Raw genomic sequence first — 25,079 nt, 5'->3', positions numbered from 1 at the left:
AGAGGGATGGAGAATTATTTTCTATATATATATGTATGTATAACTAAAAAATGTGTTGTGTCCAATGCTGCAGTGTTAAACAATTACCAGCACACCCCGATGAAGAAACAAAATTCCTCACAGTGTTGCCATACCTTGACCAAATCCATAATTACAGTATGCTAATTGTGATGTACTAAACTATTCTGCAAACTTTTTAAACAGAAAAAACACTGCGTAAAAACCTGTTTGCTATTTCACTCTGCTTTTCTCTCTGTATTACCACTTAGTGAGGTATTTAGGGTACAATTACACAACAGTTTGATGTTTTCTTGTGAGATGAATTCATCTAAGGCAATTATATCAAGATAAGTAACTTCTGTTAAGATCTTACACAGAGGTTCTTCAATTGCTGGTTTTGAAGATATTAATTTGCATCATTTTACTTTTACATACAGTGCCCTTATTATAAAACCAATATTCTGTTTACTTCCCTTGACTCTGTAATGGAAGAGATCCAGCAAAGCCTAATGGATTGCCATAGAGATATCTTTGAACTCGTTACTGTTAATATTAAGATGAATCCATTTACACCTGTTCTGGGAAATTAATTACTGCTTTTAACCAATTACAAAAAATCCTGCGGGGTAGGTGGACAAAGAGCGGATATTCTGTATTGTTAAATCCCACATGAGGCAGAAGGCCAGAGCTAAGCTGAGAAATACAAACCCATATCGGCCCCCAGGGGCATTTAGCTGACTGTAGGAAGATTTGCTTTGCTCCTTCCCATAACTAGGTGCTCACAGCTTTCCTGAGGCCCAGGATGCTGCTCGAGGAGCAGGTGAGGAGGCATCACTGTCCCTGTCTGTGCACGTCCCTCACCCTGCACGGGCTGGCACAGGTCAGCTCTGGGAGCCTGGGGAGGAGGCACTTGGGGATGACTTCCACCTGCAGCTGCAGGGTACCAGCACAGACAAAGTGAGTCTTTGAGCTCTTACCACTGAGTCTTTGAGTCTTATCACCGAGCTCGTTAATTATCTATCCTGGCAGCCACATAATCTGCCATGCCCCATCAGATGTCACCACTGAACTCTGATGGCCTCAGATGCATTTGCAGGAAGCAATCTACCTGGTCCTGCAGGCTCTGCAGAAACCCTGGCTGTCAGACAGTTCCAGGGGTACCACCTCAGTCTTCCACATGGTAACAAGAAGTGGCTGCTTGATGAAGAGCTGAGGTTCCTCCAGAGGAGGTGCTTTCCCAACACCCCAGCTCTGTCCCACTCCATCTTTATGAGCTTTTAACTCCACCCAAGCAGAGCAAAACAAACGCTCCAGCAATGCTAGATTTAACCTTGTTCTCCATCCCTGCCGCTCACGGCAATTTTCTGAGCATTAAAGAACTGTTCCAGTGCCTCTTCAAGCAAACCCACCCAAGCACCCAAGTTGTCCCTCCCACCAGCACTCCCAGTTTCCACTGGTCCTGCAGTGCCTGGCTTGCAGACAGCAGAGCAGGAGGCCAGCAGGCATAGCCCAGCACTGTTCCTAGTCCCTCTCTGTACTCCACACTAATCCACAGCCAATCTTCCAAAGTCTGTGGTTTACGTCTGCTGCTTCCAAACCCATTTGTTGCCAGGTTCCAGGCATAAGCAAAGCAATTCAGCAAACATTACATTTAGGATAACAGGTATCATAAAACTCACAGAATGTCAAACAGTAGCAGTGAAGTCAACTCGAATTCCCTGCGGAGGGACAGCGAGCACCAGGCAGAGCCATCGCTCTGCACAAGGACATGGCCAGAGGCTGTTAAATTTTTTTTTTTATTTTAAACTTACTGTCTTCCATTTGCAATTGCTTGTGACTCTTCCAGGCAAGGAGGGGATTGGAATAACTGTGCTACTCAGCAAGCAGTCCCTGGTTTATTTTGCTGATAGAACAAGAACCACAATGATTTGGTTTAAATTAATCATATTTCAGTACAAGCACTGGCTGATGATGTGAGCTTGTTAACCTGCCCTCCCCAAATACCATCACTGCTGCACAGCCTAGATTTGTACAGCTCCTACATTGCTCACAGGTGCTTCAACACCTCCAGGCACAACCTCAGAGGTCTTTGGATCGTTTAGAAACAGAATTTCGTGTACTGCTCTTGAGGTTCTCATCCCATCCAAAGATCTCCTCCAGCCTCCCTGATCTCCAGGCAGCTTCCCCTGCTCCCCCATCCTCGTGTCAGTGAGATGCAAACCCGGCAGCACAAGTTCAGGTTTTGAGTCATTCTCCTGGAACAGGCTGAATTAATGCTCCCAGTTAGTCTCTCTGCATTAGATCAGTGTTTAAATGCACACAAGTAAAAATTACTTGATGAAGGGTGAAATGGGTGAGTGTTCAGTCTCCAGCTGAAGTGTTCCTCTGCACTGAGCTCCCACTCCTTATCAGATGGAAACATAATGAATGCTGCTCCATCCGTGTTTGGTTTTGTTTGCTTCTCCCCCAAGCAGAAATGATCCGATTTTTCAGTGATCAGCCACATGCAAATCTGAGCATCTGAGCTTCTGTCCCATTACTTCCTTACAAGACAGGGGCCTATTGCTACCTTGTAAAATCAGAAACATCCTGCGGCTTTAAACCAGAAATCTGCACTACACACTTATTTTTAATGTGTCTAAGATAATTTCTGTACTACTTTAATGGAAATAAAGTTGATTTAATTTTGTGATCTGTGTAGCTATCAAAATCCATCTGTTCAGACCTATGAAACTTACTCAGGAGCTGAATTTCATTTTTCTTATGAAGTTTTGCATAAAAATTGAACAAGTTCAGAGGGGGATACACTATTTCTCCTCCCCCCTGAAGAGGAACAACCAAGGAAACAACAGAAACCAAAGGCAGCAGCTCCTCCCTTCCCACACCTTCCTCCACTGCAAATGTCCCAGATGCTAAAATTGGTGCTGGGCTTTGCTTTTTAAGGCACCACGTTAGCAGGATGCTTAGAGATAATTTCAGAATCAGCTGGAAATTCAGCTTTTCACATCTAGTGTAAAAATCTTCTGAGAGGCATCTAAGGAAAGGTACCAGAAGCTTTGAGGGGTATAATCAGGCCTCAGATAGGGTGAAACACTGTGGTATACCACTGTGTAAGCAAGTTGTACACCACTTGGTAAGCACTGAGAAGCTACGTCTGCCATCTCCCAACCACTCCTGTGTAAAAAGCCAAACAAAACCCACCTCATTTCTTCTTTTTACTAATGAAAACACTATTAAGTGAACTATTCTACCAGCTTAGCAACCCAAGATTACAGAGAGTCCTAGATGTGTTGTGTTTAAATTCTGTTTTAAGAGCAAACTTCTGGTGGGAGGGGGTGTGAGTAATGAAGTAAAACAAGTGCAGTGTACAGAAGCATTTTGTTATTAAAACTGTGTATACTGTAAAACTGAATTTGCCTCTTTCTTCCTCTCTTTTCAAGCAGAGGTGTCAAAAGCTCACTTTTTTCATGGTGCGTTAAAAGCAGTACCCATTGTCCCAAGCAGGAGTCAGGTTTGGGCCATTTGCCAGAGTCATAGCAAACCCAGTCCCTCCTGTTGTACCATAGTGAGCAAAATAGAACCTTCTGTTGCACTGCAGTGAGCAGGGCTGCACGGGTTCTGCCCAAGCCACATGTCTCCTGACTAACAAAAACCGCATGAGCAGGATGGGAGTGAAGACGAAACCAAAGGCAAACCCTTGGCCCTTGAGGAGCTGGATCAGGATTAGCATGGGCCTGGCCCAGCCTGCCTCTACCCCTGGGTCCCCAGATACACCTTCACAGCCACCTGTAGGTCACTGTGCCAGCTAGGAGCTGGCATTTCCAGTGGGAACGTCCTGCCACCAGTGTGGCAAGGACAAACAGCCCATGAAGTTCAGAGGTGTCCCACAGCGAGACATCCCATCAGTTCTGAGTCACAGCCCTCCAGGAAGAGTCCCCAAAACATCCCTGGCACAAGAATTATTCTTTACATGAGCTCCCACAGCCAACATAGCATTCGGAGCCACTGCACCTCAGTATCATGGGAAGGATTTCCAGGTTTGAGAAGTGACAAGTTCATGGGCATGGCCCAAGAGCTCTGATAGAGAACTGAACAAAAGAACAAGTTTCAGGATGTTCCAAGATGATTACAAGCACTGAACCGCCACCTAAAATCATTTTAGTAACTAAGCTGTAGCTGCATTTACTTTTTTATCAAAAGGTTTGGCTGGAACAAATTCTCAAGGGTTTTAAATGTTAGTTGGCAAACTGCCCCTCAAATCCTTCTAATACTTCAAAGCAGCACATGATATATCTATTTTCTTAAACTCTCAGAGACGAACTTTACAAGCAAAAGCATCTCTCCACCATAAACCCAGTTGTTCTCACAAGCATAGGTAACACACCTCAGAGTAAAACCAGTATTCTGAATACATTATGCAAAACCTTTAAATCCAATTAGAAACAAGAAAATGTCAACATCACTAGCAACTTACTTTTTAAATGTAGGCTCTGTTAAGACAACTGCAAAAAAAGTGAGATTCAAGAATTTGACTGGAGAGGATTGCACAAATGAACTGAAAACTGCAGCACTGGGAAACCCTGGCTCCCTCCTCCAGTGAATGTCCAGGTTAAGGGACAAGATTCAGTGAGAGTGGTCACTCACTACTAAACCCTGATATCAGTATTTTCCGTAATCTCTTTAGGAAAAGCTGTTACCTAACAACAATACCATTACCATGAAGATTTTAGGAAATTTTATTCTAACGAGTTAAAGCTCTATTTGCCATATTTGACATAGGATTCACGTGCTCTGGGTCTTATTTTGGAAGAAATTTTTTACAGTGAGGGTGGTGAAGCCCTGCAACAGGCTACCCAGAGAGGTGGTGGATGCCCCTTCCCTGGAAATATTCCAGGCCAGGTTGGATGGGGCTTTGGGTGACCCCATCTGCTGTTCCTACTCATTACAAGGGGCTGGACTAGGATGGCTTTTAAAAGTCCCTTCCCACCCAAACCACTCTGTGATTCCATGAAACAAAAAAATGACAAGTGTCTCATTCACACAATTCTGTGTTTGTTTCTGTGATGCACAACTCCAGAGGTTTGGCTACCAAGGGCACTGAGCAAAGCTTTCTGGGCTGCCAGATAACCAAACCCTGACTTCAGCTCTTCAGCTGGTTTTAATCCACAAGGTCTACAATTTGTCTTTTTCTTTTAAGTTTTCTAAAAGGACAAGAGTTAAACACACACAAAAAATCATTTGAGCATAAAAACCAGGAGCAAAAAGCTGAACCATGACCAGAGGGGAACATCCCTTGAGTTAAACCAAATTTCTTCTCCCCAGTATGTAACACAAACATTTCTGGTATGCACACACAAGCAAAATGAAAGGTATTCTCTGCTATGTGAATGTTTAAATAAAGTAATCAACCCTTTTTTTATAAAACTCAAGTATTTCTTTTCAATGCCATGGAAGTAAATTGCCTGTTATCCCCAGCAGACTCTTATTCCTTGTACACTGAATACTCAAGCAAATTTGGCTCAGAGGAGGTGCTGGTTTTCCCTTCTGCCCCTCCCTATCCCACAGGGTGAGCAGTGCAGCCACTGCTGGACAGAGGGGCATCATGCTTTATACCAGTTAAAAAAACCCAGCCATATTTCATGAGAAGTCTTGGAGTAAGTGGAAAAGGTTCATCCATCAAGAAGGTTCTTAAATAATGAATGAGTCATAATTCTTTACAGTCAAAAGCAATTAATTTTCTGTATTGTAATCAGAAGAATAAATCTGAAAAATCCATTCTAATGCCCCTGAATCTGAAGGTACTGCTGCAGCTGAATTTTTAATCTTAAAATAGAGGAGCAGTGAGGACTTCTGCTGTTTAAACATACAATCTTCTACCAAACAGAACAGCTTTATTGCATATTTAATAGGTAGAATGGGTTTTGTGAGACCACATGAGATTAAAGACAGCATTAGATACAGAAAATTCATTTCAAGCAGAAAGGTCCTTCCAAGATGTCTCTTAACTGTATAGCCACTAAAATACTTGAAACATCCTTTATGAAGTGTACAAAATATTCAGAAAACCTTGCTGCAAGAAGTAGTTTTACTTATATGTTTGCAAAGAGCTAAAAATATCGAGAAGCATGTAAATGTAGAATCCAGCTCAACCCTACAGCAACTATTAGGAAGCATTTGCTCTCTTTCCCACTAACTCCTAAATAATCCATCATATATCCAGAACCTCTGCCTAAAAGCCATGTGCTGTTAGCTGGGACTATCAATTTCTGCCCTCAAATAGATTGCTTCAACCCTAACACTGCTTTAAGTCTGAATTCTTTTAGAGAAGAAACCTGTAAAATTAATAGAGCTCTTAGTAAAGCTAATAATGACACAGTCTGCTAAGGAGGGAGAACATGGGAAAGGGGACAGGGACACAACACTACAAGGCAATTTCCATCTCCAAAGGTACCACACAGCACTTTACTGGGGGAAAAACATATTCCCCTGCACTGCAGACACTCCCAATAGCTTTGCTAACAACCTCTGCTTTGAGGAAGGCAAGTTTCAGCTGCCCAAGCAGCCCAGAGGGGGGCTGTGCACTGAACATCCTCAGCACACACCTATCAAAGGATGTGAGCCAGGAACAAACCTCCAAGTTGGGAAAATCACAAGCCCCCAGGTCTAAGCACACACCAGTGACTTAAAGAGCAGGAGATACTAAAGCACCATCTCTGCTGTCCTCAGAAGACAACACGCTCTGGTAAAGACCCAGAACTACTTACTGATCCTGTCCAGACCTGAACCACAACACCCTCACACAAACAGCAACAGCTGCATGAAATTCTGGCTGAGTAATTTAAAGAACTCCTCCTCAAGCTTTCCAGATAGTCCTGAAGATGGAAATAGCTGGAATTGCTTCCAGGCAGGACAAACACTGAGCTCAGCCCCCAGGGGAGCAGCAGGCCACTGCAAGGCTGACCAGAGCACAGGCAGCCAAGCTGGGGAACTCCTCATGACAGCTAGAAGCTCTCTGGGTATCAAGCAGGCATGTGCAGGGTCCAGGCCTTCAAGAATTACACAGCCACAGGGCAGGCAGGCAGGCAAAGCCACCTCTAGTTTTTATCCTTGTCTCTGGATGTCCATGAGCAAGGCAACGGCTGTAGCACTTGGAAGGAAGGGAGCTGTAACTACATGACAGATGCCTTCTGCCTGCAGTTAGCATCCAGAAACTTCCAAAAAGGCTAAGAGGTTAGACATCTGATTGGGATGAACCAGAAAAAAAAGCCCCAAACCAACCAAACAAAAATGGAACCAAAACAAACAAACCAACCTGGTGAACTTTGGTAGGTAATGCATGTTTAACATGACACTACACTCCTGAAGAGAACAAAAATGAGATATTTCTGACAAGTTCCCAGAGTCTGTGGTGATGAGGAACTTGTAGAACCCTCCACTGAACTTCTAGAAACTGTCAGTTCACCCTTGTCCTGGGTTTACCAAACCAGGACAACTCTTTACTGAAACTACAAAGCAGCAGCCTCAACGTTTCATATGCAATGAGCTCTTGCCAGGTATTCCTCCCCACCAGTGAGTGCAGAGCAAGTCTCTAGGCCAGCTAAATACCACCCATAGCTAAACTCAGCAAACACCCAGAGAGCTCACTTTGTAACAACACAATGGCATCAGGACTAAGGAATTTCAGTTATTTACAGGCCACTCAAAATACCCCCAGTGCTGGGAACTGCTGAACTGCAGTGCCTCTTCCATGCCAAGGTTTGGATTTGTCAGCAGTGTAAATATTTGTTGACAAATTTGAAACTTGGATAAAAGCACCGCTTTGTTCCACGCCCAAGAGGTGTTTCTGGAATGAATTCAAAGCCCTTGCCTTCCTGCTGCAGAGCTGTCCCTTCCCATCAGGGCCCAGGGTTCCTGGGCAAAACAGCACAGGCACAGCAGCTGGATCACTGCTGGAGCTGGAGCCAGAGCTGTGGGATGAGGCCCTCCTGTCTGACAGCACACCCTAAAGCACAGGGACAAATGGGAACACGGATAAAGAGGAGGCAGATTCCAGTGCACCCAGCAGATAAATCCCAGGATATTGTCCCTTCATACCTACAGCTGTCTACGGACAACAATTAACTTGACAAAGGGTGCCAGGAGAGTGTCCAGAGACACATGAAAAAGGTTTATGCCATATTCAAATGAGCTGATGCCATTCGGCTGCAGACTGCTTCTTTCTTCTTAGTGGGCACTCCATCATTTGAATATACCCCAATAAAGCTGCATCATCAAGAGAGGAACTTTCTGACACCTGCTTTTACTGTCCATTTATTCAAAACCAGTAGTCTTCACCAGGCACATTAATAAGTGACCATCAGCTTCAGAAAGCAATTTCAATAGTTCATGCAAACATAGCTCCACTGTAGGAAACCGCTCCCTGCCACTGCCCCAACCTCAGCCTGTGCTGGCACAGCCAACAACAAAACCCAGCCCACCCTGCGTGGCCATCAGACACCCATGGAAAGCAGGAAAATACCAGGAAACCACTTCAAAAATATGAGCTTATGCAAAAAACCGAAATAACCCACCCACCCTATCCCTCTAAAGCATTCATTGTGTACACATATGCAGTTAAAAAACAGAGACACTTCACATGGATTTCCTGTGTCACATTATGATACACATGCAATCACTGATCCTGGGGAACTAACTGAAAACAATCAAAAATATTTAAAAATTGAATGTAAATCTCAAAAGAAATCCATTAATGGGAAGTTCACTCAAGGAAGGAGTTATAGAAAGGCTTTTTTATAATTATTCCATCCTGTTTGCTACATTTGCTTATGCAAGGGAAGTGTTTTTAACTACTGACAGGACTAGGATTAAATGACAAGTCCACATACTTGATCCAGATTGTTCACAGGCACAAGGTGAAAAAATATGATAAAGAACATGAACAGGTTTTAGTGAGCTGAGCCAGGAAAAAAAATCAAACCCACACCCCTTCTGAGCAGAAAACAGGGCTTTTTCGTGATTATTAAAACAATTTCTCTCAAGGCATATACACAGGCTGATTTCTATTCTGACAAGTGATTTGGTCACTTCTTTTTATATAATGCAGTTATAATCAAGAGAAGCCTGTTTTACCTCTGTTATCAAAACCATTCCACTGCCTTCAAACCAAATATTTCAAATTAGCAACATACTTCCAGTCACTTCACTGATACAAAAAACCCTCCAAAAATTTTATTTTCTCACAGGAGAGCTATAATTTGCAACTTCAGTCTTGCAACCTGTTCCCTAATGAAAAAGAAAAATCAGGAGAGCACACAGGTCTTCCTCCACATTTCATAGCATCATTTAACTCTAATGGCAGCTGACCAAAAGCTGCAGGACTGCTCCAGGCTAAAAATGATTCCTAATCCCTGTAATTCAGTCTGTAATTCCCACTCAAGAGCAAAACTGGGAGCAGCTAAAAATATTGGGACTGGTTTGTAAGAAATCACATCTTAAGAACAACCAAATGTAGCTGCCCCAGCCCTGGAAGCGTTCAAGACCAGGTTGGAAATAAGGCAGAAAAGGAAGGTGTGTGCCCAGTGAAAGCAGGGTCAGATGACATGGGAAGAACACAGAGATGCTGCTCCCCACTGTGGGCAGAAAATCCATGTGGACAAAGCTCACCTGGAGCTGCCAGAGCTGTGGGGGAGAATAACAATTCCCAAACATATTAATGGCAAAAGGCAGCATAGAAATGACTCCAATGTGTTTCAGGACGAGGACAATCACCTCACAGCCAGGGACAGGCAGAGGTGCTTAATGCATTCTTTGCCTCTGTCTTCAACACGGATCACAGACCAAAGGAGTCCCAGTGCCCTGAGTTGGAGGACCATGACTGTGACAATGATCAGCTCCCAGCTGACCCTGAAATCGTGCAGGATCTGCTGCTCCAGCTGGATCCCTACAAACCTGTGGGGGCCTGATGGGATTCATCCAAGAATCCTCAAAGAGCTGCTGATATCATCACAAAGCCTCTCTCAATGATTTTTGAGTGGTGTTGGGAATCTGGAGAGGTCCCAGCTGACTGTAAGCTGGAGAACATTGTCCTGATTTTCAAGAAGGGCAAGGAGGAGGACCCCGGAAATCACAGGCCTGTCAGTCTCACTTTAGTGCTGGGTAAAGTTAAGGAGATTATTCTGGGAGGTGTTGAAAAACACCTAGAGGACAATGCAGGCATCAGTCACCAGCAGCACGGCTACAGGAGGGGAAAGTCCTGCTTGTCAAACCTGATTTCCTTCTACAACAGGGTATCCCACCTGGTTAACTGAGGAGAGCCAGTTGATATGATCTTTTTGGACTTCAGGCTCAGGCTGGATTTCAAGGAAGGGCTCTTCCCCCAGAGGGTGCTGGCAGCGCCCAGGCTCCCCAGGGAATGGGCACGGCCCCGAGGCTGCCAGAGCTCCGGGAGCGTTTGGACAGCGCTGCCAGGGATGCCCAGGGGGATTGGTGGGGGAGTCTGGGCAGGGCACTGGAATCTTTGTGGGTTCTTGTAAGTCAGGATATTCTATGATTCTGTAAGTCCTTTTTTAAGTGATGGTGAAACCAAACCTTTAAAATTACCGTCTAGTGCTATCAATGTATTATTTCTTGAGGGGAAAAGAGCATTATTGCAACAGCAAGAAATAATTTTTTTCTTACTGTTATTTGTACCTGTGATGTGGGGGGGAGGATGAGAAGGATTGAAGAGAGGTGTTTGTCAGGTCTGAAAAACAGCAGATTCTCAAGCACTTTGTACTTTGGTACTTTTATATCACTTCCAGGTAACAGATCTATCTACCAGTGCTCTCTTAAGGCTTATTCTTATATCTAAAAAGTTAATAGCATATGTTTTATGATATATAGCACAAAGGTTCTATACCTCAGCAGCACATTTCTACCACTGAAGCAAATACATCTATTTATACAGATCAGTAATGGTAGGAAAGTGCCAGGGTGCCAAGAAAGTCATCCTGTAACAACATACATCTTTCCCCTAAAAGTGCAGAAGAAAACCCAAAGTGGTAATAATACCCACACTAAACCTGACTTTTCATGGAACCGAGTTTCCCCACTTTCCATTACATCATTATACTGGGGCTCTACAAGCCAGACCAGACCCAGCATCAACCAAAGAAATGTACTGAATCCTTTTGCGAAATGGCACAGATTTCTATTTCTTGTTATGCTGAAGATGTTTCTTAGCTGAGCTCAGAGCCAGTGGCAGGGCTCTGACCGCCCTGGCTCAGTGTGCCCCTTCCAGCAGCACGCTCAGATCACAGAGTATTCTGAGTTGGAAGGGGCCCACAAGGATCAGAGTCCAACTCTCAAGTGACTGGCCCTCACAGGGATGGAGCCCCAAAGCCTGGGGTTATTAACAGCATGCTCTGACCCCGAGCCCATCTCTGGGGCATCCCCTCCACGCCAGGGCAGTTCCTGCCTCCACAACACACAGAGGCAGAGGAGTGTTGTTTCTCTATCTCATCCAACTCCAGATGGAAAGGGGTTATTTTACAGTGGGTCTGGCATCCTACTCCTGCAGTTTGCAATCCCGTGCTCCTACTCCTCCCTGCGGTGAGGTGCCAGGCCTTAGGACTCCAGCACTCCCAGCCAGGCTGCTCCTCCTCCTGACCACAGCCCCAGCTGCCACCCAGCCCAGACAGGAGCAGAAAACCTGTGCTGGAAAAGCAGCAGGACAGCATCACATCACAACAGCCCCTGGAGTGGATCAGAACTGCTGATAAAAGCTCTGTTTTAAACCTGGAGTCTTCCTGCAGCACCCAGATGAAAATGATGCTGGATCCTCCCAGCCAAGCACAGCCAGGTGAGATCTGACCCAGGCTGCTCTGAGTGACAACCAGGAGCTCAAGGAGGGCTGCCCAATATTTTGTCAACACTTCCAGCTGTTTCCTCCTGAGGAGATTCTGCTGAATGATGACTGGTTAAGCTTGGCCACAGGTCAATTCATCTCACTTCCAGTATGCCTGGTTAGATGGGACAAGCAGGATGGATGGGGGAATGTCTCAGAATACCAAATCAGGGGGACAAACCACTTCTGCAGGAGCCACCAGAGAGCTGCTGGGGCTGGAGAGTAGTCTACCACCAGAACCGCTTTTTTACAGGCCTGGTTTTTCTTTTTTATGTTAATTAGCAACCTTATTTAAGGAATATCTCAAGTTTTTCCTTTGCAGATTATATGAATTAATAGATACATCCAGAAGCACGAAAAGCAGGCTAAAGTTTACACCTGCAGTAATTGTAAAAGCCTTGAGATATTGTAGTTTTTATCAAATTTTACATGTGTGCATTAGGCTTTAGAAATAGAACTAAAATTGGAACACAACACAGATCCCTGCAAAACTCAAATTAAAAAGAGTGAGCCAAGGCAGCATATGCCCTTTCCGAGAGGAAGAGAATGCATTATAAATCTGGGAATAAAGCCACCTAACTCCTAGCAAGACAGCTTGGAGAAATAGATAATAAAGCAATTCTACCAATATGGTCACAAGACATTCAAAGTTAGAATTAATGTGTCCTTTATTCATTATTAGAAATATAAATAGGTTTTATTTGCAACAGATTTTAAGATGTTTCCTGTAGGTGGGATTCAGCAGCCTTATCTTGCAATACAGCAACAGAAAAAGTAGGTATGAAGTTGCCTTTAACAGGAAGCAATAGGCATTAAACACCAGGAACAGCAGGAAAAGCTGAACTGTCAAGCCTCAGCAGCAGCAAAAGCTGCAGAATCTCCTCTCCATCACAGAACCCCAAAGTGATTTGGGTGGGAAGGAAGATCACCTCAAAGCTGATCTCATTCCACCCCTGCCATGGCAGGGACACCCTCCCACTGTCCCAGGCTGCTCCAAGCCCCAATGTCCAACCTGACTTTGGACACTTCCAGGGATCCAGGGGCAGCCACAGCTGCTCTGGGCACCCTGTGCCAGCCCTGCCCACCCTGCCAGGGAACAATTCCTGCCCAATCTCCCATCCAGCCCTGCCCTCTGGCACTGGGAAGCCATTCCCTGGGTCCTGTCCCTCCATTCCTTTGTCTCTCTCCATGTTTCCTGCAGCTCCTTCAGGCCCTGCAAGGCCACACTGAGCTCACCCCAAAGCTTCTCCTGTGCAGGTGAAGAATCCCAGCTCTCGCAGCCTTTCCTGCCAGCAGAGCTGCTCCATCCCTCTGCTCATCCTGCTGCCTCCTCTGGCCTGGCTCCAGTGATGCCTTTAAGTTTTAGCTTTCCTATTTTTCAGATTCTGTGCTGCCTAGGTGTGTAGCTCTGAGCCTCATATTAAGTGTTAGTCATCTCTCTTTGCAGAGTAGGTAAACAAAACAAATCCTTTTGCAGCTAGAGACCAAGGACAACCATTACAAGTTTCAGGCCCAAAAAAGCATAAACAAAGTCTGAGGGGAGAGAACAAGGGGGATGGAACTTCACACCTGAAGCTATGATTGGACAACTAACCCCAATATGGAAATGAACCCAAACTTATAAAAGTGTGAAACCTTGTGACCAATCATCCATTTTGTGGCCATTTTGGGTCCATCTTGGATGTAGCCCTGCCCAGGCTCTCATACTGCCCAAGCTGTGTCCTTAAAGGCCTTTTAATATATATCTACTTTATTCTCTTAATTCTGCCCAGTCTCTGTTCCAGGTCATCATCACCAGCTCCAGGTCCCTCCTGTGCTGGGGAAGCTGAGCAGCTCCAGCATCTGCAGAGTCAGGTGAAGTCCCTGAGAAGCCAAAAGGGCTCAGGAGTAGCCCTGGCTGCCCAGGAGGGGGATCCCACTGAGTGCACTCACACCAAGCCGACCTCATCCACATCACTTCCATTCACCCTGAGCCACTGACTGACTGGGGCCCTGTGAGGGATTAAAAAAGCCCAGAATGTGGTGTGCATACCTTCACTTCTCACAGAGGCACCATCAAACCATTATCCACTAAGCTAATTAGCCAGCCACCCTTGTAGATAATAAGAATGCATTAAAGTACTTAAAATTCCAGTACAAACCCGACACATACGGAGTGGCTGCCCTTCTTCAAAAGAAAATGAATGTCAAAGGAAATAAACCATTTAGGAACACTCAGCACATCTGAGGTGCAGGGGAAAGGTGGCATCACCTCAGCATCCAGGAAAAGAAAGGAAAACAAAGCTGAGTGCTATGGGATGCTGAGGCATTTCACTTTTTTTTTGTATCAGCTTCTACTTCCAAAGAGATCATTAGATACACAATTTGAATTAGTATTAGATAGAAGACAAAGTAACAGCTATTCAAAACAAACAGAATTAATACACAGAACTGCAAAAAATGGCACAGAAAAAGCAGGAGATTGAAGGCACTTAAGCTGACAGTAATCTGAAAAACTCAGCTGGTAAATTCAGTTTTACACCAAGAAATAAGTTGTAACTGAATCTACACTTCACTGCAGTCTAGCAGTGGAAATAACACCAGGAATATTCCCAGGGGATACAAGGGCCCTGTGTACTTGATGCAGTCCTGCTGTTGCAAAACTAGTTCCACAAGTCCAGCTGAGGATACCCATAACTTGGGGGCAATAGGAAATAGAAAACAGAGGAAATAGGTTTCTATAGTACTACAAAACTGACCAGGGATAAAAATCTAGAGGAAGTTTGGAGAATTCAGCATCTGCCACCAAAGAGGCCATTTTACATTCTTTGTGAAAAAGCCTTCATGAGAGTACATGGCAGGGTACAGGACAGGAAGATTTGCATAATCACCACCTTTTCCTCTCCACACACATTCCTGACAGGCTCTCCTCACTCAGCAGATCCCTGAGCACCTGCACACACAGGAGCAGCCCTGGGGGTGAGCAAAGCTGTGACTCACAGCAGTGGGGAGGAGCAGGAGCCCATCTCACACAGGAGAGCCTGGGCAGAAACTTCACCTGTGGCTACCTGAGAGCCACGCCTGCAAACCCACCCTCACAAGAACATCAACTTCTCTTTGGCCTGGTGAAGGCCCTGCTTGGCCCTGCAGGAAGGAACACGCCCATCTTGTAGGCCATTAGCTCCAAAGGGGTCAACTGCCCAGACACAAGGCAGAAGGGCTTTCAGCTTCTTTCTCTTCTGTTATTTCTGCATTAACTTCTCGTTTTCTTGGCTTTTTTCAGTCCAGTGACCTCTAGAATTTGGATTCTTTGACTTCTGGAGAGATGCCCAAAAACCTCATTCTGCCTCTAAGGAAATTCACAATTTGGCATTTAAGGGGAACAGTATCAAGTGATATGGCTGCAGTCTTATTTTGTACTTGACATCAGAGCTCTCCAGTCACCTTCTTGCCCCAAAATGACTCAATAAAGAGTCCTCAAAGGACAGGTTCAAAGGCACAGTAGGGAAGAGGAAGCCAGCCCCACATCCCACATTCCTCTCTACACAGTCCAGGAGGTTGATTGGTAAGGGGAGGATATACACACAAACCCTTTGAAAAGAGGGAAATGCGACTGAAGCCACAGATGCAGAAGCCACCTGGGCAGCATCACACAGCCAGTTGCTCAACCTCTACACAAGCAGAATTAATTGCATTAATTCTGGGGTTTAGTCAAGAGGATTTGAATAAAAATAATGCATACTTAAAAGCAGTGCACAGTATTGGGTTAAAAACCATGGGGACAGCATATAAATGCAGGGATCTGACTTGTGCACCACTGACATTCACAGCTGCAATTCATCTGCTGGGAAGCCTGAAAGGAAAAACATCCATCAACTTCCAACACCAGATACAGGACAAAATGTATGTGCTACAAACAAGTCCCAGGGTTATCTTCCTACTCAGCAAATGGGCTTTTTAAAGCATCATATACCAATGTTGCAGGTAATATCAGAAAAGAAAATAAACTCAAAAAAATACCTAAAGTCTCAAGTACATAATGAGATTGGTGTCTCAAAGAAATTGATGAAATATCACCAGCATTCCTTAATATTTCTGTACCTATTTTAATTTGGAGAGAAATTATGCAACTACATTCATATATCAAGACAACATGAAAACAAATTTAACAGTATCAGAATTATTTCAAGTCTTGAATAGTTTAAGATAGTCAGTGTTCCAACTCCCCAAAACTGCCCATGTGCAGCCTCATGGCCAAATCTTCATCTGTCATCATATTAAAAAAGCTGCCTGGCACACTTGCAGGTGGGAACCTTATTCCAAAATTCAATCAATCAATGGCAACAAAAAGTACTTTGGTTTTTTTTTAGTTTTTTAAGGAATCCATCCTTTAAATACAAGGTCAAAATAAATTCCCTAAACCCCAGTAGATGAAAGGCAAACTAGAAGGATGCTCTGGAGCAGTCATGGCACTCAGGACAGACCCACCTGCATCCCCAAGATGCTCCTCATTTCTGTCCACCCACTGCCATGTCACCCACACTTCCTGTGCCCCAGGGACTTCACTCTCAAGACACCACACCTACAAACCTGAACTGATCCTAAATCAAGAACCTTCTGTTTTCAGAGCCTTTTCCCCCCCAGAGAAGTAGCAGGCTTCATTTCCCCAGATCACTCCGCAGGTTTCAGAAAGTAACTGATAATGTCAATTCATGTTATCATATTCAGCAAACCACAGCTGACAGCACCTCAGGCATATCAAAGAGATTCTGAGCTGAGAAGCAATTTTTTTCTTCTGGCCACATATGGCAGCAGTGGAGCACCCAATGAATGGCAAAAGCCTTGTTTCTTGACAGGCAGAGGTTACCAGGAACACAGTGGAGTCAGTACTCCACGAGTGGCTGCACATCCCACAATATTTGCATTCACTCTGACACACACAATAAAGAAAAACACCCGCCATTTGTGGAAGGCACAGGTATTTGTGAAAGCTAGCATAGAACCATCTGGGTTTGTTTCTTCACTGCCTACTGCTAATTTTGCACATGCCCTGGTTTTCTCTCTGTGGCTCGATGCCAGCGCTTTTTTTAATTTGCGCTGAGAAAAATGCACCTTTTAAGCCCACCTCTGCGAGGCAGCTCCTGGCCTGACAGCCTTGCTGTTATTGTAAGGGAACTACTCTTCTAGAATGCCTGTTAAGCAAAAATAATTTGTAAGTATCCAGTCTCCAAATTCATGAGATATTTTCAGATAGACTGAGCAGGTTTTTAACCCTGCCATACACAAGCTGGCTCTGCTGCTTTCCCTCTAACTCCTGTCCCTCCTGCTAAAGGAATGTGTCTTTGAGTAGGCCAGAAGGAAGCCAATGTTCTCTCATCTATTTCAACAGCTTTACCAAGATACAGCTTAAGCCTCATCCTTTTCTCAGACATGAGAAGGATTAAGTCACTCTGTCTCTGTTTGAATCCAGAGGGCTGCCACTGTTTGGATAAGCCACAAATGCTAATTATTCTGTATTGATTCTGTTGACTTTCTGGGACAAAAGAGGTCTCAAGTTCCAGGACACATTAAGAGCATGACAGAACATCAGCTTTCTTACACAGGATAAAACAGGTTAAGCAAGAGCAGAGGCTGGATAATAACCACCACATAGAGAGGACAATATCCAAGTTTCCATCAAGACCTCTAATGCTTGCAGCAAGAGCTGTAAAAGAGATGCAGAGGTATTGGCAAGGAAAAAAAACAGAAGGGCACAACAGGTTTTGCATGTCATGGGAGCACTGGAGAGGAGACAAGTGGTTCCACACAGCCACAGCGATGGGTGTGTACATGGACATTGACTGTTCCCCTTCTCTCCCTTTATTATTTCCTGAATCCCATCCTACAGATGGAACTTCATCCAGAGTTTGTAGTAGATCAAGGCAAAAGAAAAAGGAGAAGTTGAGGACTTGAGATGCAAGTATGTCATTACAAATACAAGAACTGTGGTATTCCAGCTTTGTAATAATTCCATCATCCCTTTCCTCCAACAAGAGGAATTGAAAAGCCCAGTTGTGTGTGTAATACTTCTGCACACTGAGAGCATGATCCTGCTGGAGGCTAAAAGACTGTTTATCCACAGATCAGCAGTCACTGTGCAAACTTACATGCTCCACTCCATCCATACTCCTCGAATTTGACTTTGAGAGACTACTCAAGTATCACCAAATGGAGCTGCATTAGGGGTGACTACATATTTGATCTTATGTAGGCAGATAAAGTTCAAATATTTTCCTACAAACCAGTAGAATTCAAATGAATTAAGCCATAAACCACAATGTTAAAGTAGAATCCATGCACAGCATTAGAGTGTATTTATGTAAAACCACTTACAGCTCAAGGAAAGTAAAACATTGCAAAATGCCAACCTCTGTATCACAAACAAGGATGTACATATTATTGATGCAAGTTTTCCTTGCACCAATCTTAAATGTTATGTGATCAACATAAGACTAAGAAAGGTCAGTATTTCTAATGCATCATCAGAAGATTAGAATGTGTTAACATTGGAGATGGACACATGCCTGACAAGAAAGGAAAACCCAGGTGTTTCACCAACACAAAACCATAGGGTGAGGGGGGAAAGGAGGGACCAGGTAGGATGGGCATACTTCACTGCCACTCAAACTACCCACAAGACTCAATTCCTCTTCAGAGCCAGCACTAGAGCTCAGCTCTGCTGCACAGCTGGCTGCAGTGAGCACTGTGAGGACAGCCACCCTCTTTCTTTTACATACATTAAGAGTCTCTAACAAAAATGCTGCAAAGCATGGAAAGGCTGCAAGGGTGAGTTCTGCTGTACAAGGCAGTTCAGAACAAGTCCCAGTTGCTGTCAAATCTATTCAATTTAAGAGTTCTCACTGGCAGCTCTGCACCAAACAAGCAGCAAAGGCTGAAGGCAGCGGATGGAGGGCAGCAGCGATTTAAGACTTCAAGAGACTCCTAGGCTCCTGCTGGAACCAGACCTGAGGTGTGAGTGCTGGGCTTTGCTGGCAATCTCTCATGAGGCACTCAGCAAGCCATATGCTTCTTTAAGAGATGCATCTGCACAGCACAAAAACTGTGTTGGGTCTGGAAAAATATCCAGGACATGCAAATTGTGCCACTGGCATCAGTGCCCCCACCCAGGGCACACAGCTGTGCTGACCTCCCTCCCCTCTGGGGCTGGGCAGCCTGAGATTTCTGGGGTCTCTAAACCACCAATTCCACATTAACATCACGACAAGCTCAGGGAAACCACTGGGATGACAGGGAAGACTCTGAAGAGCTTCAAAACCCAAAGATCACAAGGCATACAGAACTTCACATGAGCTGCACTCTTAAGAGCTTCCCTTAAATCCCATTAGAATTACTTACAAGTAATTCCTTGTACTTCTCCCTAAGACACAGAAAGCACCAGAACATCTCCTGAAAACCCCATGCTAAGTCTCAAAGCAGGATGGTGCTGGGTGGATACCTGGAAGCTTGATTCTGTAGCCCAAAAACACCTGACTGACAGTGTGAAGCTCTCACAGTCTTCATCTGGCTTCACTCCAATGATGCTGAAATATTTACTCTATGGCAGCCTGTAAGCATTAAACTTAAAACTCTTATCAGTTCAGAAATGTTCTGTTTTTAAAAGAAGCATCTTTGTCAAAGCAATAATGTCTATGGAAATTAGGGCCCAGCATAACAGCACAGCTCTCTACTGAGCAGCAAAGTCCATGACAGGAAAACCCATCCAGGCTTTCAAACCACATCCATCACGTCAGCATTCAGGCATCTTAAACTGACAAACAGTATTGAAAAAGAAAGTGTAGATTATCTCAAGGCAGAATTTTTATCAGCATCTTTATCATCAACACAGATCAGTGTGTCATTTTAATTCACATCTATTCCCACAGAAACAGATGCTTTCATTAAAAGGGCTATGCAAGAGCCTTTTCAGTATACAGATACTTGCTATAAATGAATTTTACAGTCATGTGAAAATTCACGTGTTCCTTTCCAAGCTTGGATCCTTGATGGGAATACAAAGCTGTGGATCAACATTATTAATAGGCAAATTCATCATGAAAACACATCTCCATTCTGTAAATTGCAAGTGTGTCAGGAGTAGAAATATCCTTTGCTGGTAGTTCTGAAGACAAATGATTTCTCCCAGCAGATATTGAATAGATAAGCCAGGCACTTTCCTGCCCAATCACTCCCAAGCACCAGAGATTCTCAGAGAAGCTTAGGAGAGAAAGGCAAAATAGTGCAATTAAGGTTGAAGAAACAGCAATTGTGTGGAGTATTACATTCCCCTAACTTTACTGAACACAGAGACAAGGGTGCAAACCAAGCATTTAGCAACTTATGGGTCCACCAGGTCCAAATCCAGCAGTGTTGGGATCTTCTCTGGACACCTCGAGATCCAAACCACACTGGCCTGCAAGAGCTCCCTCAGACAGAGGCAGGGCCACAGCCTGGGCTCAACCACCTCCCTCACCTTCAAGTTGTGCCCAACCAGCACAGGTTAGGTTAAAATCTAACACAAAAAGAAACACAACCCCCACCCCCAGACCCTGCTGTGGTTCTCAAGTACTTGAGGCCAAAGAGAAGATGGAAACCAGGGAAAATAAAAAGCCATCCTGAAAGCGATGTGTGCCTGGAATGCCTGCTCTGAACCAGCTCCCAATGGCTTTTTTCCATTTGCTGCCAAGCACCTCTAATGCAATCCAGACAGTCAAGGACACAGTCAGAATGTTAATACGAAAGCATTAAAATTCCCATTGAAATGGGACCTGTCAGGGTACTTTATGTAACATGATTTATCGTTTCCAAATGTAGTAACAAGGGATTTTATTGTACAAGAGCATGTGGTACACAATGGGGCTCCGAGCCCGCATTCCGCACTCGCCAAACTACAATTCCTGACAATGTTTCTGCTGGTACACGGCTGAGTTACTGGTGTGTGCATGAAAGGGGAGCTGAACGCATTAGAAATTGATGGGGTAACAGAACAGACTTAAAGCGAGAGTTCTCTGCACTTCCCTGTGCATACCGAACAGAGCCAGACACCTCCAGCCACTGCTGGCTCATGGAAAGGAGCCCAACTGGCCCCAGCCCCCAGGGCTTCTGCACCAGGCAGTAAAAATTGACTGTCAAAAGCTTAAGGAAGCTTTTATTTCCAGTCTTACATGTCAGTCAGATAACTGATGTCTTCTGCAAGTTCAGGGCACACTGAGAGCACACTGGAAACTGCTGGTTACATTTCCAGGGCATGGCATGTGCTTTCTACCCTGCTAAACCCCAAACCCCTTCAAAGCCCAGCCTCAAAGGCACCAAATCCTGGGTTTGCCATGTGTAACACAGAACTGACAGCAAGGCAAGCTGCCCAAGTCCTGTGCTAATGACATCCAGAGGGTTGCAGCACAGAGCACACACGTACCTGTCACAACAAAGTTTGTGGATTCCTGTGTCAGTGACACATTTTCTTACTTCTCAAATACAGAAATTTTTCAGCTGTCAGTCCACTGGGGATTTTTCAGTAGTTTAGCTATCCATGTAGTTTTCGTTGGAGTTGTGTTAACTTTGAGACAGAGCTGAGCAGCAGAGTACAGAAAAGCAGAGGTGCTGGCTGTACCTACAGTGGGAGAGGAACCTCAGCAGCTGCCAGTGCAAAGGCAATGCCAGGATAAACTGGGAGCAGTGTTCATCCAAAGTTTCATCCTTTTGATTTGGAGCAGACTGCAACATGCACACAACAAGGGTCAACATGTACACAAACAAGATCATGGAGTTAGACCCAAAAGACTGTTTCCGTTGTGTTTTCTTATATTTCCTACTAATTCTTCATTGATTGCACTATTAATCTTGACATCATTCAGTTCAATGCCTTGGTCTGCCCTCTTGCCCTGCCTAAGTCTAGAATCAATGTTCAACTAAACTCAAACATGCTTTGAAATTCCTTCATTTAATTAATAAAATAGACACCAAGAATGCCTGACTGCCACAGATTATACAGAGATCTGGATCTTGCCATCAGTGAGCTGTATTACAAATTCAGCTGCAACTGATGTGGCCAATTTACTGCATTCCAGGCAGCTGATCCCAGAACCAAGACCTTGGACTACTCTGCCTTTACAAAGCTACTCAGAATCAATAATGAATTTAGGCCTTCTCCTTCCAGCTCTGCCATTCAGCACCAGCAGCAAGAATCAAGCTTACTCTAGGTAATAAAACCTAAATGCAAATATGCATCTGTGCTATTTCAATCCAGGAGGGATCTGCAATGCAAGTTTAAAAAGGAAAACTATTTTCTGTTGGAATTGTGAGAAGTGAGCAAAAGCCATAATGGAAAACAGCTCTCCCCAGGCAAAGTGGAAGAGGAGGGGGAAAAGCCAGAGAATCAGATGCTACAATTAAGGGATGAACAGTCCGGATCTCAAAGAACGTAGCTCATAAACCAGGAGACTGGGTCATGAAGTGGCTGATGAAATTCAGCAGACACAGGTAAGGAAAGCCCATCTCACTTAACATCCACAGAAGTAGACTCCTGCCACTAGTACGACTTCCCTTGCCATCTTCAAGAGCAGTCCAACTTGGTCAGAAGTGCCTGAGCTGCAGACTGCCAGCACTGGAGGGGTTACTTGGGGTAAGATAAATTAAACAGCTCCCTTGTTCCTGTCCTTTTGCTTGCAGGATCCACTACTGACCACTGTCTGACAGGAGACTGGCATTGATGTAAAACGTTCAGTCTGACCAAGCTGCTCTTGAAAATCGCAAGAGAAGTGATGCTAGATGAAAAAGGAAATCATGCACACTCCAATCTAAGAAAAAGAGGATTCAAACTTCTGTAACAAACTACTGAACAAGTAAATCTTGCCCTTCTTTTAAGGGCATAATCACAGGATTCATCACCATGCCAACATATGCAGTGGGGGTCAAGAGATCCTACAATTCAGTTTGTTGCCAAAAACTGTTATTCAGCTAAAAACTTCTCCCACAGTCCATAACACAGCCACCAATGCTTCCAGACTTACAGACTGTCAAGGACAGGCACAGAGAAACAGTTAAACTCTGGGTCCAAATCACTAAACCTTGAGTTATAAACTGTCTAGAAAACAGTTTTGTTATTGCCAGAGATCAGAAAGAAAGCCCAAAAGCTAGAGGAAGTCACTGAAGAGAAGGCATTTAAAGTTAAAAGAAAATCTGCCTCAAGACAGTCCTGTGCTTCAGCCTTTCCAGCATATTCCTCATCCAATCTCTGAATTTTTACACTTGGCCAATAAATACCTCTCACTCTAGCACTTGGATAGGATTTACGATGCACTGCAAGTGCTGTGCAATTAACAGATTTAATGCCCAATTCACTTCCTCCTTCAAAGGGAGACTGGAGGAAAGCATCCCAGGAGCTGTGGGTATATCATACATATACATGAAATGACATTTCCTCTGCCACTACTCTAAGTCAGCACATCCCTACTCTTCCTGCAGATGTATCAAACCATTTTCACTGTTTAGATTCCCAACTATTAGTCATTCTTCAGCTTAATCACAGAGGGGTTTACAGTATGGATTTTTACACACCATCCCACACTTTCACCATAATTTATCAATTGCTTTTTCCACTCCATTTCACTGAATTTCTAATCTCATTTCCCCAACTACACTGTCTACAATCATAACATAACAGTGACTTTAAAAAATGCAGTATGCTCCACTAATTTCACAATGTGGTAAAGGAGATAACACAGGGAATACATTCTTTCCATCTCAGCAAGACTACTTTAACTTGCCTATCAGAGACAAAAGCCCATGGCTGAGGAGGAGGACAAGCACTGCTGTGAGAGGAAGTCAAAGCTCTGCACTCTCACATGGCTATTGACCAACTTTCAATGAGACAAATGCCACCAACTCCTCCATGCAAGACCGAGCATTTACCTCTGGCACACGTTTAATTATCCTTTGGTGGCTGCTCCATTTGGAATTGTGCTGACAGGACTCCATCCAATCCAGCAGCACATTTGAGGGATTATTGCTGATGCTTCGTAGACTCATAGAACAGCCTGCTCAAAGGAGTTTTGAGCGGCACAACTCCTTGCTTTGCTTCCTAGCTGCAGTCTGAAGTTCAACAAAATGTCAATGCTGAGCACAAGCCACTTTGACAAGCAATTAGGACAGACTACATGAATACCTAGCTCAGCCCACAGGCTACATCAGACTTGTCTTTCAGTTTTGTTCAATTACTTTGATTTCCTCTTTGGTAAACAGAAATCCTTGTTTTCCTTTCTCTCTGCCACATACTGCATCTGTTGTCCAAATTCCACCACCCCAAACCACACGTGGCAGACCCTGGACCACTTTTACTCTATGCTGAAATCACTTTGGCCAAAAGATTTGAAGGTAAGGTACCAAATGCAGCAAGGTTCCTAAATAAGCATTACTATCTAAAAAAAGATATCTCTGAACACCTCAAACAAGTTCAAAAGCATCAATAAGGCTTCACCTCCTCCCATTAAGATTTCATAGAAAATTTTACTTTCCACAGTGCTACAAGCCACACGGTTTGCTTAAGCTGTTGCCATTTCTGCAACTTTATTTCTGAAATCAGTTTTAACAGTATTGGAGTTTAGCAATTATATATAGTGTCATCTATAATCTTATGATATCCTGATCTCACCTCTCAACACAGCAAGTTCTTCAGCTTAAAACCCACTGGAACAAGAGCAAAGGAGCAATGGAGGGGAAGGAAGTCCAGTATTGCACCATGATACCCTCAAACAGAGAAGCTCATCCACATGACATGACACTTAGTCCAACTGTAGAAACACTCTCAGGCTTCAAACACTCTGTGCACATTCAGTGCCTAAACACTGGAAAAGAACTGCCCAGAGCCAAATATTTACACCAAACTGCTCTCAGATTTTTTTACTACATATTTAACTTCACACATCACTTCTACTCAAACTGAGTAGCAACAATAATCAACATGATTCTGACAATTCATGCTTTCAGCTACAAAGATGACATAGTTAAAGCTTCCAACAGTCAACTGAAGCAAAGCAGAACTTTTTGCATAAGCCCAGTTACCTTACGTAAACTGAGGTTTGAATTTCTCTACAAAACAATGTCAACAGTCATAAGATAGAAACAGAAGCAGTGCCAAAGGGTTAACACTTTCTGATGACAACACTTGTAGGGTTAACACTTT

The 25,079-nt window shown here is 44.1% G+C and overlaps 1 protein-coding gene across 2 annotated transcripts in view; it reads right to left on the bottom strand.

Annotated features, from left to right (window-relative positions):
- Positions 1-25,079, bottom strand: part of CTNNA1 (catenin alpha 1) — a 116,318-nt gene that overhangs the window by 59,279 nt on the left and 31,960 nt on the right. The gene's annotated exons all lie outside the window — the stretch shown is intronic.

The sequence above is a fragment of the Sylvia atricapilla genome, chromosome 14 (genome assembly GCF_009819655.1).
Source record: "Sylvia atricapilla isolate bSylAtr1 chromosome 14, bSylAtr1.pri, whole genome shotgun sequence".
NCBI classification, from domain to species: domain Eukaryota; kingdom Metazoa; phylum Chordata; class Aves; order Passeriformes; family Sylviidae; genus Sylvia; species Sylvia atricapilla.
This window is presented reverse-complemented; position numbering and strand designations above follow the sequence as displayed.